A 10,843-nucleotide genomic window follows, 5' to 3' on the forward strand; every position below is an offset into this window, starting at 1 on the left:
TAGACAATCTTTGTAGCCTTTCACACAATTATAACAAAATTCTACCTTTTAAATTAATTGTTTGTCAGTATATTCGATATGGTTAGACTATATATCTGTGAAAAATCAAACTACCTATGCTCCTTTTAAGTTAAATATTTTTTTAATCAGTACATAAAAGTACAACTGCTGTTGTTAAATATATTTCGTTGTATAAATTAATTTCCTCTATTTCATTGTCATACATTTAAAAATCAGATTCATAACTGATACATTATTTACAATCTCAAGTAGATTTCTTTGTAAACTTGAGGTGGAATGTAGTTTTCAATTATTTGGTATTAATAATATCTAAACGCTGGTCTAATTATTATTTGGTGATGTTTTGCATTTGTATTTTCTCTGAGTTTGTATTATTTTACTTACGTTAAGTGTGAATTTAAAGGCTAACTTAATTTAGTTATTTTCATTTTATTTCTCCATCCGGAAATTGCGTAAGGCTTTTTCTGTTCCTATAGGTAGACGATAACATTCAATATGTGCTTTTTATTTCGTAACATTTTGCACGTCAGTTTTAAGTACTTATTGGTAATACAATGTGCTTTCCTTCGTTTTCAAATTATGTTTGATTGATTTACACTATATCTCATCTATGTTTAATCAGTGCTTGAAATATTTGATACATTCTTTGTATTCATTCAATACAGATAAATATTCAATATTTAGTTGCAACATGTAACCATCTTGAAGTAGAATTAGATCAGATAGAACAGTTGCATTATTTCACCCAGTATGAAAGAATGCGAATTAATGTATCAAATGGAAGATGCAAATTAGTATAGCAAATGAAACATGGAAATAGATAAGCGGTTAAATATTAACTAAAAATAAGACGGACATAACCGACGAAACCCAAATCGTGGAATATAAAATTCTGGCAAGAGAAGATCGAGCAAAATACGCAATGATCCTGTCAGAAAAAAGCTAAACTACTAAATTATATTTGATAGTGTTTTAAAGAAATTAGAATCAGCGTTCAAAGGCTACTTGCCTGCAAATATTTGTAGAAACATTATCGTTTGATATCATTTAAGTTAGGATTACCTATTACAATTATAAATGCCAGTTTAATATCATTGAAACAAAACCGTTTAAGGAGTTAATCAGAAGGAGAGAAATGAAGCCTATCGAACTAACGTCCTCTAAATCACACCATTAACAAACCTGACTGTTTTAAAAACTATAGCGTTACAGACATTGCAGTACCCATGTCTTGTTTGCACTTTTCATCTGTCATTTTCTTAGGTTTCATTTATTACTTATTCGACCAAAGAAAATTTATTTTACGGTTGTTTGGATTAGAAATTCAGATGCTTCAGAAGGACAAAATATAATCATCATCACTAACATTGTGTTGTTTAGTAACGTTTATCTGCCTACGGTACAAATCAAATCAAGGAACACCTGGATGTTTAACTTGTTAGATGCATTTATGGTTGCAGTCAATACCTGTTCAATTCCAACTCTTGAGATGTGAATTCCCTCTTGTTTCTTACATGTGTGACATTATTCTTTTTGATGTAAATTTCAAAGTACTCATTCCAAGTGTTTTTTACGTTCTTCATCTCAGTTCCTGTAGTACTCATTCATGCATGCTTATGAAATTGCCATGCCATTTATTTTTTTTATATTTCTAATATTGAGGACAATATTGAAATTAATTTTTTGAAATACATACAATTCACAAGTTTTAATCACCCATTTTAACGATTGCAGAGTATTCATAACCAGGTACAATTCTAACTAATTCAGACACAAGTCATAAATATTTGCATGGCTTCAATTAATTATGATGTAGTTTGTGGAGTTTTTAAACCTAAATAGGTATCAATTTCCATTGATCAACTCAGACAACCACTGACACTTGCAAGAGTCTCCATTTATTATAATGTTTACACAGTGACTTAATTTCTTACAGTGTTAATGTTAAAAACAAGCAACTACAGTGGAGAGCAATAAACATGGTACATATTGTTATAAATTATAAAGATGGTAGAGCGATGTACCTTCACGGTAAATAAACGACTCTTATGTTACTGAGATAGGTTAGAATAGCAGAATATCAGAAATATATACTATCAAATCCGTTATAAATCACTATATAAATAAGATGCAAAAAGAAAACCCCTAAGAAGATAACAATTGTTTATGAAACATTACATACTATTTCAGACTTGAATAACACACGTGTTACTGGTGTAGATTACAAACTGAAAGAAAACGATTCACTACGAGGTAATTTGTAAATGCTTATATTATTAATCAAAAGTCTTTAAAGGATAAGAAGTTAAAATATATTAAAATTCGAAAGAAACAATTAGCACACAGATTGTTACCGTGCAGAATGGAAATGAGAGAAACATATAACTACAAGAGCTACAAAAGCAGACTGATGACAACAAAAGAATTTGTAGCACTGATAATACAATTGTTATAACACGATTGCACATAACATTGATTAAACAGATCTTTTTGCCAGAGATATTGAGAACAAAGTGAGAAATACGACTTTATCAACTCTGAAACGCGATCACTGGAACAATAACACATTTAAACACGTACGAAGATATACCCAACAGAATTTACACAAGTTCTTTTCATCAATTTCAATATTGATCCCTCAGATAAATATATAACGTCTTTAAGCTTGTATGTTTTAGGAGTAGATTAAAAAGGGGTTAATATCTCATAAAATCGTTTATTAGAAAAATCCAACGGGCTTTTTCACAATAACAAAAGCTGCGAAGACAAGACTATTTTCATTAACAGATGCAAGCGTCCCTATCAGCTCTAACGATTTTAGTTTGCGAAATTGTGTTATGTGGAAAGCTTTGATTGAGTCCTTCTAATAAAATATACCGTTATCCCTTTTGTACTAATATTACTACTTGTTCAGCTAGCGCAAATGCTTAGAATAAACGAGTTACTTCCAGTGATAGCAATAAATGTTAACTATATACTCAAAGAGCAAATTTATATTGCCATAAACTACAAAACGACCTATGGTACTTATGTTCATATAAGTTGATATCTCTGTATATACAAATGTCAAATAGAAAGTTTCTCGTGGGGTTACTCGCTATGTCGTGCAGTGTTGACTGGGTCCATGTCTGTTTGTGAATTAGATAGGAAATACTATTAAATGTGATTGATGCCTCACAGGTCTCAGCAAGTTTAAAGGGTTATGTGCGAACACAATGCACTAAATAAGCCTGAACCAAATCTTGAAGTCGTTCACTCTAGCGACCGGAGGCAGGCGAATTAGCGATTTCGATAGTGAGAAACTAAAACATTTAGCAGAGGTATCCAATATTTTCAAAGTGTTCATGACAAAAATGTATTTTCTTTTCACATAAGAATCGTGTACCCTGTCCAGACATAAAATAGAATGATATATTTTTGTTTCCGAGAAACATAGGCACCTATGAGGTCCTTCGTGGAGTAATATATCGTCAATTTCCACAAATATAGTTACAGTTTCATGAAGGATTCATATGTTTTGAGAAGACTGTGTTTGTTTATGACAGAGTCACTTTTCCTGAACATTTGCATATAACATAAAATGTCTCTTTTAACTTTATAATGAAATATATGCGTCAGCGGGCAATTTATTACATGGAAAAATAATATTTGTCATAAAAGTTTCCATGTTTATACCTAATGTATCCTTATTATGAGATATTAATATTGTTTTTGCCAAATGTTTACATCGACGTGTAAAGGGCATTGGTACAGTTCAATTTGATCCGTACGGGGTGGAATAACTTACTCCAGTCCCCACGATTCTCCAAACTATGGGTAAAATAGTGTGAGGATAGCACAATTTTACTGGGCGGACGTCTTCATCGATGACGTCAACGGCCAGAGCGGAAAGGCACCAAGATATGCTTAACGACCTTAGTGCTCATGACCAGTGCGTGCCACATTATATCAGTTGATTTCGGCTGTGGTCAACCAGTCTGAAGAGGGATGGGCTCCGTCAGGCTGTATATTGCGCTTGACACGTCACATGGAGACAATTAACAATTTGTCCAAACCAGATCGGTCGCAGCCGGGGTCAATAATGACCGCTTCTTCCGCTGCACACCAGAACGGAGGTGACAAGCATGCTACTGGTGCCACCACTACCAAGATCCCTGAGAAAGACAACATCAACATCGGTAAATGGAACGTTATAAAACTAAGGCTATGGGAAAGATGAAAGAACGTATTCATGAGTGGGAGAGGTACGACTGAAACATTTTTCGTCTCTGCGCTGGAGAAGCTTTGGTGATATAAACACAGATGAATGGCGTAAACTCTACTTCAACGGAAGAGGGGACACCATAGTGATTTTCTTGTTTTCAAGGGCATTGCGAACGGCATTATGGGTTGTTGCCCAGTCTCAAGCCGGCTTATTACCATTTTCCTGAGGGAGAATCCCTTCATTATCATAATTATACACCTTTTAACCCACATCTAACAATGAAATCAACGAAATGGATACCTTTTTATATAAACTTTGCGAGTCTATGCTCTTAAAATAAGTAACAGAAAAGAGTGAAGACAACAAACTTTGTACAATTTAGCAAATAATTTATTTCCCTAGAATACAAAATGAAAAATGAGGAAATCAGTTTATGACTTTTCGATTTTACGAATCAAATCCAAAAAATATCCAAGAAATAAAAAGCACATGTCTTATTTCTTATGTCACTTGTTTAGGCTCGAATAAACAGTAATATAAGAAAGAGTGAAAACAACAAGCTTTGAAAAAATACAATTATTTATTTTCCCTGGAAAAATTCTGTAAAAATATAGAAAGTATGAATTTACGGTTTTATAGAACCAAATCCCTAATAATGCTAGAATAATCCAGGAATAAAATGTTAGTAGTCCAAATAACAAAATTTTCTAATGATTTCAAGCTCGAATCCCGAAGAAGAATCCAAGATGGAAGACGATGACGTATACTGCAATTTGTAGTGTTGAAATCTACATTTCTTTAAAGAAACAAGAATTATCACTCCGATTTTGGAAATGAAAATAAATTTCTTATAAGAACTATCTTTGATTAAGAGAGCACATGAGCATATGTATTTCCCAGAAAAATAACAGAATTAGCCCCTTTGAATCCTGGTAATTAGAAATAACTCCAAACAACACAACATACATCTTCCAGTTTAACAGCCCTGCTTCTACTGAGAATAGTTCTCCAAAGCATAGGTTATATCGTATTCTAAACGTAAATAAGGGGTAGCGTGATCATCTTCTCGAAGCTCACAGAAACTACGTACTTGTTAATGGTCACGTACACCCAGTGTGACCCTGACGAAATCCAATCATTTCGCTCTAATAAATAAAATATAATAAAACTTGTTTGCATCTAAAGCACAAAGTCACATCATGACCCCGACAACAACAAATCATTTTAAAATAAAGATAGGACTTGTTTACGTGGTTGCCACAAATTTTGAAGCAAGGTCAGGATTTACATCAACACCTGTTGTTTATAAACTAACAATCAAGGTCAAATTATTTTCTGAAAAATGTAACAGTTCTAGGGAGCCAATGTCCATTACAATATCATGCAATGAAAAATAAAACAAAATAAAAAATTTACAAACAATTATATTGAAATAGATATATAATAAATCAGATATAATTAAATCAAATATGCATAACACTTCCCCATATAGAATAAGAAAGATTTTTTACATAAGGCTTTCTTTTACCACAGCCTAATTATACATGAGGTCAAAAAGAACTCATATAAATCACAGAGTGTACATGAAATAATACATTATTATACACGGGAATGTGCGTCTGCTATTAAATTATATATTACTTTGATGTGCCTGATGTCAAGATTATATTCCTGTAACAACAAACTCTGCCTTAGTAGTCTTTGATTTTTATTTTTCATCTTGCCGGTGAGAGTAAGGGGGTTGTGGTCACTAAATTCAATAATCGAAGAAGGAGCTCAACTATGGTAAACTTTAAAATGTTGTACTGCCAATATCGAGGCCAAACATTCCTTCTCGATTGTTGAATAATTTCTTTGGTTCTCATGTAATTTCTTAGAAAAATAGCACACTGGATGATCAGTGTAATTTACATCTTCTTGAATCAAAATTGCTCTAACCACAACATCACTTGCGTCACTAGACAGTTTAAAAGATTGGCTGGAAGTTTTAGCTGTAAGAACTGGTGCGGTTTTAAGTATGGCTTGCAACTTGTCAAAAGCCTCTTGACATTTTTCAGTCCAAAGGAACTTGTTTTTCTTACTCAATACATTTGTCAGGGGTTCAGCAGCTATAGAATAAGTGGAACAAAATTTTCGATAGTATCCGTCCATTCCCAAAAAGCTCATCAGTTGTTTTTTATGAACAGGCATGGGAAATTTAGAGATAGCCTTGACCTCATTATCTACGGATTTAACTTGATCATGTCCCACGATGTGTCTTCCAAAAGTTACACTTGAACGGCAGAACTCACTTTCAGATATATTAATTGTCAAACATGAATTGGTGAGTCTGTCAAAGAATTTCCGAATTTATGTTAAATGTTCTTTCCAGGTGTCGTTGTAGATGACAGGTTTGGAATTTGCAATTTCAACGTCATGGAAAATGTTGTTTATCCATCCTTGTATGAACATCTGGATATAAGTGCTCATATTCAAATAATAACTCTTTAAGTTCGTTTATTTCTTGCTCTTGCATATGTAAAAGTTTCTTGTCCAGATCGTTCATAATTTCAGAATTCCTAAGATTTGAAACTCCAATGTCAGTAGCATCTAATGATATTCCTTCCCTTAAATCTTCACTGAGTGAAATAGGTACAACTAATTTAGTTGCTTGTTTAATCTGGTTATCACTTTCAATAAACCGGTACTACTATAATTTATTTTGATCACATGAGCACTAATATTATAATTTAACTCATTCATTCTCTCTTAACCTTGTACGGGCCATAACATCTAATCTGAAGAAAAACTTGAAGAATGAACAGGAGATAATGAACTAAAATTGTTACAAAACTCAAAAGTTCTCTACATTGATGTTTTGTCAAATCGTTATTTCACGTTTGACCTGAATTGCTGAATGCCAAATTCAAGCAGAATAGGACGGAATGTTCCAGACTTAAAATTTGACCCATGACCCGATTGGATAGATTTGGAATAGTCAAACTGAGTAAAAGACTTTATCAAAGCTTTTACTATTACCGTATATACTCGCGTATAAGACGTTCGAGTATAAGCCGACTCCCTGAACTGAACAGGTATAAACACTAAAAAGTGCATGACCCGCATATAAGCCGACGCACAACTCCGTTACATCTCAACATGTACGAGGTAAGTTCTATATGCGTTTATTTAGGCAAACGTATATTTAACAAAAAATACATGTATATTTATCTTTAGAAATCTATCTAATTTTCTGTTTTCTTTTTGTTTCTGATTTAGATTTGTGTATAATCTGATCAGATAAGATGTTAAATTTGTGTATAGTGTGATCGAACGATGATAAGAATGTAGGAATAGAGAATTGCTATAACACTACCTCTCCCTTTTGACTCAATTATTTTTGTTATACATTATTTCATGGGACATTTTATATCAGTGCATCTGTAATTATGTTTTTACTTTGCTTTCAAATTGTAAATACCCAACTCATTAAAATGTAATCTCACTATGACAACAGAACAAATGACAATACAGTTCGATTCAACGATCGCATTTAGGATACTGAACGTATCTATATAATGGCGTCACTGCATGGACATTGTAGATTTGATTGCGCGCTGACCTAAGCACATCCCATGGAATCTAATCATGTGCACCATTGCGCTAAATGTTAATGATATTTCGAGAATACAATAACAAAATTACAGAAATAATGCCTTGAAAATTATGCTAATACCGCAAAAGCTGAGTTGTAGTTTGTTTTGAGGTAAGCAACCTTACACCGTCAACTTTATGGCCCATGAAACGAAATCGGCACTTTTGAATACCCTGGTCAGCCAAACCACCGACCTTGAGTCCTTAACAAACACATTCAACACAGATGTGACTAGCATAGCTAGCAAGATCATTGGCAAATATAGTCGAACAAAGAAACCTTGGGTCACAACACGTCCCCAAACTATGTGACAAATGAAGAGAACTGAAAAAGGGAAAAAGAGATCACGAAGGAGATAAAAAAAAAATACAAAGAGATAAGCAACATGATCAGGATAAAATGAAAAAGAAAGAATTCTTGATATAAAGACAATGCGGCGAAATTGAAGAAAATCTGTGATGAAATTTCAGCAAAATGACACATCAGCTGTTTAAAGATCTCACAGCTCACAAAAAGAGAAAACTACCACCATCCAAGACAAATCAAGAAAATGCCTCACAGAAGATCAAAAGATCCTCACGCGATAGCAGACTACTGCTCAGAATTATACAATGAAAATATCCCAGGAGGTCCAGCAGGACTAAATTGCCCTCAGGCAGAATAAATTGATGACAACCCCATTATTTGTGAGGGAGTAGAAATTGCAGTTGAGTCACTAAAGAAAGGAAAGTTAGCCGGCTTTGACAATTGCCAAACATAGCTCATTCAAGCAATAGGAGAAGAAGAGATCGTCACAGTTCTAACAACAATCTGCACCACGATATGGCAGACAGGACAATGACCCACCACATGGCCACAATATTTGGGCATCGTGCTCCCCAAGAAAAGTGACATAAAGCTACGCCAAAACTACAGAAGCATCAGTCTGATCAGTAACCCGAGCACAGTCATGCTGAAGATAATTCTCGACAGACTAAATCATCAAGCAGAGCAAATCATTCATGAAGAGCGGAAAGGAACACCGCAAAACAAATTTTCAATCTCAGTCTCATTTGCGGGAAATACCTTCAGCAACAGTAAAATCTGAACCAAGTCATCATAGAGTTCAAGAGAAGCATTTGATGGGGTATGGCATGCGGCTTTTAGGACAATTATATGAGGATGTTCAACATCAGCCGAAACGTGGTGCTAGTTATTGAGTACCTCTATAAGAAACCACTTAGCGCTCTTCTCTTCAATGGCAGCAGTAGAGATTGGTTTCGAACAAAAGCTGGTGTAAGACAGGGATGTATACTGCCACCTACATTCTTCAACATTTCCTTGAAAGGATCATAGATGATGTCTGGTGCGCGCGCGCGCGCGCGCGTGTGTGTGTGTGTGTGTGTGTGTGTGTGAGTGTGAGTGTGTGTGATTTGAATTTGTAAATTAGCTTTAACATTTTTTCAGTCATATCGCTACGATGTCTACAGTGTGGCAGTTTATGGTGATGTTTAGCACTGGGGCATCATGCCACAGACATGTAGCATGATGTCCCACCCAGTCACATTATCCTGACACCAGGCCGACCAGTCCTAACACTAACCTCTTAATGCTGAGCGCTAAGCGAGGCAGCTGTTAGTACAATTTTTGTAAGTCTTTGGCATGACTCGGCCGGGGATCGAATCCACGACCTCTCGCATCCGAGGCGGACGCTCTAACCACTAGGTTATCGGAGCGGTCTCAGATCGGAGCTTCTTGTGCGTGATTTGGATTTTTAACTTATCTTTAACATTTGTTCAGTCATATCGCTACGATGTCTGTAGTGTGTCAGTTTATTGTGATGTCTAGCACTGGGGCATATGCCGTAGATATGTTACATGATGTCCCACCCAGACACATTATCCTGACACCAGACCAACCAGTCCTAACACTAACCTCTTAATGCTGAGCGCTAAGCGAGGTAGCTGTTAGTACCATTTTTGTAAGTCTTTCGTATGACTCGGCCATGGATCGAACCCACAACCTCCCACATATGAGGCGGACTCCCTAACCACTAGGCCACCGGAGCGGTTAGGATGTCTGGCATTTGAACAATGGCACTGTCAGCATCAGAGGAGGAACAATCTCCAACCTTCGCTTCGCAGTTGTGATATTGATAGCTCATGATAGCTCAGCAGGAGATGAAAATAAATGACTGACTTAGTTGAGCTCCTCGACAAAACTACCACAGCATACATTATGTAGATTAGCGCCGAAAGACCTAAAATGATGACAATCAACACCAATGTCATTAATGAAGAAATAAAGGTCAGTGGACAGAAGCTGGAAAGTGTCACAAGCTTCAAGTACTTGGGGTCAGTCATCACATATGAGGGCTCCAAAACAGAACTACTTTGCAGGATAGCCCAGACAACATCAGCAAAAACAAGGTAAACACCAATATTGCAAGATGCCAACATTCCTCTTGGTTCCGAAATAAGGTTGATGCGCTCAATTGTCATATCGATGTTTCTGTATGGTTGTGAAACAAAGAATCTGACATCAGATCTACAAAGAGGGATATAAACCTTCGAAATGAGATGATATTGCAACATCTTGGGAACCTCATACATTGACCATGTAACCAACAAAGAGGTCCACAACATCATCCAACGAGATATATCAAACCCTATGACGACCTCTTGACCACTGCTAAAAAGATCAAACGGAAGTGGTACGGTCGTGTGTTAGGATCATCTACACTGGCACAGTGCGAGGGTGCAGATGACGAGGCAGACATAAAAAGTGGTGGGAAGACAACATTAAGGAGTGGACAGGCATGGGATTTGAAGATTACCGAAGGGCAGTAGAGAACAGGGAAAGACTGAGAGATTTGGTTGTAAAGTTATCTGTGGTGCGCCCACGACCTCTTGGGTTAAGCATTTGATGATGATGATGATGATTACACATTACAATCTTCTTCATTGTTACACATTGCTCATAGACACCCCATATTTGATTGGACA

Source organism: Sinohyriopsis cumingii, chromosome 14 (genome assembly GCF_028554795.1).
Source record: "Sinohyriopsis cumingii isolate HCF-2022 chromosome 14, ASM2855479v2, whole genome shotgun sequence".
Lineage (NCBI taxonomy): Eukaryota > Metazoa > Mollusca > Bivalvia > Unionida > Unionidae > Sinohyriopsis > Sinohyriopsis cumingii.